Source organism: Salvelinus namaycush, chromosome 5, assembly GCF_016432855.1.
Source record: "Salvelinus namaycush isolate Seneca chromosome 5, SaNama_1.0, whole genome shotgun sequence".
Classification (NCBI taxonomy): domain Eukaryota; kingdom Metazoa; phylum Chordata; class Actinopteri; order Salmoniformes; family Salmonidae; genus Salvelinus; species Salvelinus namaycush.
The window spans coordinates 33,375,004-33,383,386 of NC_052311.1; the positions used below are offsets into that span (position 1 = coordinate 33,375,004).

An 8,383-nucleotide genomic window follows, 5' to 3' on the forward strand; every position below is an offset into this window, starting at 1 on the left:
CTTTGTATGTAAATATATTTAAATTGGTAACAACACGCCCACATAATCACTGAGCATTTCAATGGCAAAAGGAGGCTCAGCTAAATAAATGATACAAAATATACATGGAGTTAATTTCATGAAATAAAACAGTGATTTATTAGACCGTGATGATTTTAAAAAGTAATTAAAAAGACAGCATGGGGGGCTTTAAAGCTTTTGAAAAAGCTAACAAGTGCATGAGACAGATGGGCGCAATAATAAATGTTCTATGTTGCAATCTTCAGGTGGCTCCTCGTTCTATATTACATGGATTTAAAAGTTATCGTGATATAATGCAAACTTCATTGAGAATGTATGTGGAGTTGAAATGTATGACCATTTAATGACCAAAAAACACATTTCCAATGTCCATCAGGTTAATTCTCGGGTCAGACTGAGAGTTGAATAATAAGTCAACGTCCGGAAAATACGTCTTTTCACCTCATTCAGAACCTAACTTCAACATCTGGAAAATACTTATTTTAAGTATTTTCAACTCATTTTGCTTACTGGAAAATCAAAGAGCAAAAGACTGGTGTATATAAATACAGGGACAGTCAGAAAGGCACTTCATAAAACATGATTTAACAATCTCAGAGGCACTTCAAAGTACAAGAGGACATTACAATTTTTAGTAATAGATGTTTCCCTTATAATTATCTCAACATTGAATGTCTCTATATTCTACACGCAAAAAACTGTTTTGCAACTACAACAAAATAAAAGGTTACACTCTACCAGCACTGATTACAAGTTCAGTCAAATGCAGCCATTAATACGGTATATAATGTCTAACGCTAAACAACAGTAAAAACATACATAGAAAATAAAAAAGAACAAAGCATTAAGGCATCAAAACCCCTGAAAGCACAAAGGCTACGGAAAATCAAAAAACAAATAAAGCTTTGTTTTTGAACTGGTATCACCAAATCTTTCTGATATAAACTGAAACGTTCTCAGTAAATTAAAACTTCTGGCATGGCCTAAACTGGCTGGAGGGGAGTATTCTGAGTGTCACTGAGCAGCAGTCCGGAAGGCTGTAATTGGTCAATGGAGGCATTTTTCACCTTGTCTACCTGACTGCCCTTCACTACTACTACCATTCAGGGCAGGGGTCACATTGACTAGTCCTACCGGCCAAACTCCTCCTCTTGCAGTACACTCCCCCCAGGACGCCTGCCAATCTGTCTGTACACTATAAACTCATCATCTACACAGAAACAAGTGTGTTAGTTTTCTTTAAAGTAAAGGGGTATGAGAACACTGTAGTGTGTAAAAAGTACATTTTAATAAGCTAAATCCCTGAATCATGCTTGTAACTAGAGGAGGGCATGGCAGGGCTTTTTGTAATTCATCCCCACACCATCCTTCAAATTCAACACAATAATATGGACGTTGCGAGAATACACACTCCCCTGTAACGGCTTCAGTAAACATTGGATTTTGCATAGTCATCTAGGTGAGAGAACATCGCAACTCATTGCAATGTTATTCCTGACTGGCTTCAATACATTCACCATTGCACCTATTCATGTATTCCAGGAATTAAAGCATTCAAAGAAAATAGGAAATGGAATGCAATCATAATAGCGTATCTGAAAAAGAAAAACAATGACATTGATCTATAGTAATAGCATTATAACGACACAGCATTTTTTGGTTCGTTAATGTGTTCAAGAGTACGATCAACATAGTCATCACCTGTAAAAAAAAATATATATATATTATGATCTATGTCAATGAACTTCTTACAATCTCATTCAACTTGAATGTAAATAGTTTGGTTCCAGAAAGCTAAGACAACACAATATCAATCACTACTTCAACATGTTGCAGGTCAAAAAACAATCATGTATCATTTCAAAAGCTACATAAGACTGACAATCTTATATGGTATTCAAAACAGACATCTTCAGTGACTCTATGACCATTCATCTTATTGACGGCAGCTCTATTTTTGCCAGAGTAACAAAGGCTCCCTAGTGGCGCAGCGGTCTAAGGCACTGCATCGCAGTGCTAGAGATGTCACTACAGACCCTAGTTCGATTCCAGACTGTATCAAAACCGGCACATGATTTGGAGTCCCATAGGGCGGTGCACAATTGGCCTAGCATTGTCTGGGATAGGGTTTGGCTGGGGTAGGCTGTCATTGTAAATAAGAATTTGTTCTTAACGGACTTGCCTAATTAAAATAAACAAATTCTACAACAGTAACATTCCCACTGTTTGCACAAGAACTGAACATGGAGGAATAAATGAGGTGTTAAATTGTGGACCAAAACCATCTCAGAACATTCCTATTGCATGACAATGGATTATATCTTCGATGAGATTGTAACAGAAAATTCATTTTTGGTCCACAGTCTGACAATATTTGCTCAAAATGTTACACTGTGTAGCTGTACTGTAAACATGACATTCAACTTTCAAATTAAAGAATCTGTAGTCTTGCAAAAAGTGTCTAGAAAAAGGCACCGCATCTTGGATACATTTACACACGTTCCTGTATGGCACAACAACAATATTGGTTGTGTTTTATGTTGTTTGAGAAAGATACTGTATTTGTACACTGAATAAGACAAAACATTAGGAACAGCTCCCTAATATTGAGTTGTACTTCTATTTTCCCCTCAGAACACTCTACAAGGTGTCGAATGCATTCCACAGGGATACTGGCCCATGTTGACTCCAATGCTTCTCACAGTTGTGTCAAGTTGGCTGGATGTCCTTTGGGTGGTGGACCATTCTTGATCCACACAGAAACTGTTGAATGAAAAACCCAACAGCGTCGCTGTTCTAGACACATAACATGTTCAAAGGCACTCAAACCTTTTGTCTTCCCCATTCACCCTCTGAATGGCACACATACACATTCCATAGCTGTGTTCGAATACCCATACTAACGTACTATATACTACATACTATTACTTCATTTTAGTATACTGTAAACCAACAGTATCGTTCCAGTTGAGCATACTAGAGATTCGCCTGTATACATGAAGTTGATGCTGTTGCTATGCAACGTCTTGCTAGCATAACAAATGACTAGCTAGACATTTTACGATTTCGGTGTGTTCGTAAATTCAATCTGGAGTGCCAGAGTGCGCTCTGGGCGTTCATAAATCCAGAGCGTTGTCAGATTGTTCTTTCTCAAATTCAGAGCGCACCCTGGACGCTCTGGCCGAGGAGTAGGGTTGATCCGAGCGTTCAACGGCAGTCAAGCACCCAAGCTAACTGGCTAACGTTGGCTAGCTAACGTTACTTCCTCATACAATGAGAGCACACCTCACTGACCATTTTACTCACCCTAGCAGAGCTGGTTAGGCTGTTTTCATGTCATCCAGGGCGTTGGTGACTAACTCTGCTGCTGGCAACAATTTAATTACGCTTTTTTTTAACGTTTACTGACACCGATCATATTCTACAAGTGTTGAGCATTCGTAAATTCATCAGTTATTCTGCACGAGAGTGCTCTGAAATAGGAGTAGATAGACAGAATTAACAATGTCCGTTGAAACGCTCAACGACTATACCAATTAGGTAAGACTTATGTGAATATTAAAGTCAATAAACGTTTGGTAGTTAGATAGTTAATATTATGCCAGTTTGTAAGGATAGCGTAGCTAATAAATTGTCAGCCAACAATAACGTAACTTATTTGAAAAGTCTTTACTTTATTACATTGATCAACATTTTCTTAACATTTGGCATAATTAGTTATTAGTCATTTTCTCAAATCTGAAAACGCTGTGAAGCCACACCCATTTTCTGAAGAATTGCATTATGGGCCCTAAATGCACAGAAATAGTGTAAATTGCATGTATAATACGTATTTAGGCGAATTTAGTACAACATTCGAGAACTTTTGGCATACTAACTATATCCATACTATGACCAATAAGCATACTATATACTCAATTCACGTCACAAATAGTATGGTTAGTGCGGTTAGTATGAGTATTCGAACACAGCTCATGTATCAATTGTCTCAAGGCTTAAAAATCCTTCTTTAACACTGATTGAAGGTAACATCAATAAGGGATCATAGCTTCACCTGGACAGTCTATGTCATGTAAAGAGCGGGTGTTCCTAATGTTTTGTACACTCAGTGTATATGTTGTGTATTATGTAGGGTTGCAAAATCCCAGGAACTTTAAATAAATTCCCTGGTTTCCCCAGAAATCCTGGTTGGAGGAGTCAGGATTTCCTGCCTGTTCCCTTCTGATTCCGGGAATCCTCAAACTGGGATTTCAGGAAAACCAGGGACTTCCCAGAATTGTGCAACCCTACATTAGTATTAAGATCTATTTCTGTAGATATACAATCTTTAAAGCTGCTAACAGGACGTGTCACATTCTCCATTTTGAGATGAGAGGCTCTGTGAGTAGTGGACGGCATTGCTAATGGTGAAAAACAAAACATGTTTTCCTTCTCTTCCTTAGGGTAGTAGCCACCTCTGTCCAGTGACTCCAGTACTGAGGTATTACACTGGGCCAGGAACACCTGGTCCCCCAACTCCTTATAATCCTTACAGACCTCCTTCAATGCATTCACCCCTGCTGTGTCCAGAAACAGTACGGGGCTGCAGTCTATAACCACAGAGTGAAAGTTGACTTGATTTGGTAGGAAGATTTTGGTGCCGTTGGTCAACTCTGTCTCTTTATTAATGTTAGTCCTGCCCTCCTCTCCTGCTGTCATGGCTACTTCTTCCTGTTTCATCCTCTGTTTCTCCAGCTTCCTCTGCTTGACCTTCTCCTTGATGGGGTTCAGGCCCAGGCGGCGGTACAGGGCCGTCTTGAACAGGCTCTGGTTGGCGTAGTAGATGGGCGCCTCATAGTGGAAGATGGCCACCCCAGGCTGGGTCTGCAGGCCCTTGTAGGATGCCAGGTCCACGTAAAGCTCCCGTTGGCCGGCCCAGCCCAGCTCTAAGGCCTGGGCTCTCTAAGTGCGCCCCAACACACAGAAGGCTGAGACCATCACCCCAACCAGCAGGCCTAGCTCTGTGTGTATCAACGCTGAGGTTGCCATGGTCACCAGCCAGCTGGCGGCATCCACACGGTTCACACGCCACATGTCTGTAAACTTGCGCAGCTCTCCCCGGAGATTCACCACAATGATCATTGCCAGCACACACCTATAGCCTCAAAGCTCATCACTAAGCTAAGGAACCTGGGACTAAACACCTCCCTCTGCAACTGGATCCTGGACTTCCTGATGGGCCGCCCCCAGGTGGTGAGGGTAGGTAGCAACACATCTGCCACGCTGATCCTCAACACTGGAGCTCCCCAGGAGTGCGTGCTCAGTCCCCTCCTGTACTCCCTGTTCACCCACGACTGCATGGCCAGGCACGACTCCAACACCATCATTAAGTTTGCAGACGACACAACAGTGGTAGGACTGATCACCGACAACGACGAGACAGCCTATAGGGAGGAGGTCAGAGACCTGGCCGGGTGGTGCCAGAATAACAACCTATCCCTCAATGTAACCAAGACTAAGGAGATGATTGTGGACTACAGAAAAAGGAGGACCGAGCACGCCCCCATTCTCATCGACAGGGCTGTAGTGGAGCAGGTTGAGAGCTGTCCAAATCAACAACAAACTAGAATGGTCCAAACACACCAAGACAGTCATGAAGAGGGCACGACAAAGCCTATTCCCCCTCAGGAAACTAAAAAGATTTGGCATGGGTCCTCAGATCCTCAAAAGGTTCTACAGCTGCAACATCAAGAGCATCCTGACTGGTTGCATCACTGCCTGGTACGGCAATTGCTCAGCCTCCGACAGCAAGGCACTACAGAGGGTAGTGCGTACGGCCCAGTACATCACTGGGGCTAAGCTGCCTGCCATCCAGGACCTCTACACCAGGCGGTGTCAGAGGAAGGCCCTAAAAATGGTCAAAGACCCCAGCCACCCCAGTCATAGACTGTTTTTCACTATCTTTTTACTATTGTTTTTATTTCTTTACTTACCTATTGTCCACATAATACCTTTTTTGCACTGTTGGTTAGAGCCTGTAAGTAAGCTTTTCACTGTAAGGTGAACCTGTTGTATTCGGCGTACGTGACAAATAAACTTTGATTTGATTTACTTCTGTAGAGAGTAGAAGAGGGGAACGATGACCAGCAGCACCAGTAATAGCACCAGGGCTGTGACCAGGCCAGACAGCAGAGTCTGGCAGCCTGTGGACTCCTTTCACTGGTGGTGCAACAGCAAAAGAAGGAGGGCAGGATGTTACAGAAGCCTATGGCATACATCTCCTGGTTGGGATCCACCACATAGCCATGTTTGTTGGCAAACATCTCAGACAGGGAGACGGTGATGGCAAAGCCCACGATGGAGGCCAGAGTGGCGGCGATGACAACAAACTGCTCAAAGGGGATGGGGGCTTTGAGCTTGGCCTTGAAGCGGTCGTTGATCTGCTTGGTGGGGACCAACACTGTCAAGCACACCAGGCTGGTGACCAGGTCACACAGGTTAGTCTGGCCCGAGGGAGCCCCAGCCCTGGGCGCAAGGCTGCTTCAGTCCCAGGAGGTACTTGACCTGGGAGGTAAGGATGGTGAGACCACTCAGGAGGGAGTCTGACAGGTAAACAGATACAAAGCCCAACTGCAGGAAGCCCATCAATACCTACAACCACAGATTAAAAAAACAGAGAAGTAGTAAAGGTGACTGTGGCCCTCACCATGATGGCAAAGCAGCTCCTATCACAGACCGGCCCTGTGGTAGCGTTCCCCAGGCCCAGTGTAGTGTTGTTACCGCTACTCTCTGTGAGGTACCCTGCCAGGGCCAGCTCCCTGTCCACCACCTGGCCCACCAGCAGGCACAGCACCCTGAAGATGCCAACAGAGATGTGGCGTGAGGTGCCAAGCAGGGTATAGATGATGCTGGAGTAGGAGGTGTAGAGGCCGTAGATAGGGCCCTGGCCCGCCAGCAGAGAGTAGGCGATGGACTGGGGCACCAGCAGGATGCCCACTATCAACCCTGACATGACGTCAACCAGGATCCAGTCTCTGATTTGGTAGCGTGGTAGCCAATTAGGATGGGGATGAACCCCAGAACCTGGGCCTTGGCTCGATCTGAGCTGCATGTGCACTGCTTTTTTAGTTGGTGTGAAACAGCTGCCTTCCAGTTTTCCTGCTTCTTCTCCCTTCTCTCCAGCACTAAAGGGACGTGTGGTCCACTCTTCGCTCCCTCATCTGCTGAGGCACAGCAGTCTTCTTCAGCCATCATACCAGGCCCACCTTGTCCCCTTTTGATAGAACAAGTCAGTTAAAGTCAAGACCCAGCTAGCACATTTGGTTCCTTAGAAGTTGTGGGAACACGTTTTTGGTTTCCTATTGGTTCTGTGAACGAAGCCATACATTTCCTGACCTGTAAAACAAAACGTTTTTAAAACGTTCTGAGAACGGAAGTGAACAATTCACCTTCATTTTTTTTGGTTTGAGGGAGATACTGAGAACGTTTAACTATGGTTCCCTGAAAGTTTTCCTGGGAGGTTTTATTAGCGTTAATGAGAACATAAATTATAGGTTTCTTGGAGGTTTTCACTGAAAGTTTCAATAAGACTGCTACCTTGTTTTATCTCTTTTGAACTCCAAAACACAGATAGGACATTTGCTTAGGAATGAATCATGCAAACACATTTATTTCCTTATTGTGGCATGGCGTCAGTGAGTTGAACCTATGATCTTTTGAACCTAGAATCTTTTTATATTTTTGTAAAAACTACTCCACAGATATGGCTCTTTTGCAACTTGGGGATAAGATATTTACAGCCCTTAACAATAATGAATATGCTCTTGGCATCTTTTTAGATTTATCCAAAGTGTTTGACATGGTTGATCATGAAATATTACTTTCTAAATTGCATTATTATGGTTTTCATGATTTTACATGTAATTGGTTATGTTTATGATAGAGAACAATGTGCTTATGCAAATGGCTGTGCATCTACCAGGGCCAAGCTATCCTGTGGTGTGTCACAGGGTTGCATAATCTGACCTTTGTTATTCCTAATCTATATCAATGACTTTGCCGCTGTGTCTTCTACCATACTTCACATGCTCTTTGCTGATAATACCAATTTGATTTTAATCACACAATAATTTTGATTCACTAATTTCTGAATGGTTCCAGATCATTTGTTTATCTTTAAAATGTTTTTTTTATTGAATTCACTACTAAGAATAAGAAATATTTTAAAAATATATATATTTATATATTTTTTTTAATATTTCTTATTCTTAGTAGTGAATATATATATATCAATTGGTGGGAATGAAATGGAACAAGTCACATCCACTAGATTCCTCTGAGTTCTAATTGATGAAAACCTATTCTGGAAAAATAATTTACAATT

General features: G+C 42.5%; 1 pseudogene; it reads right to left on the reverse strand.

Moving 5' to 3' along the window:
• Window positions 1–4,357: 4,357 nt before the first annotated feature.
• LOC120047085 lies at window positions 4,358–7,251 on the reverse strand (annotated as a pseudogene).
• Between the last annotated feature and the right edge of the window lie 1,132 nt (window positions 7,252–8,383).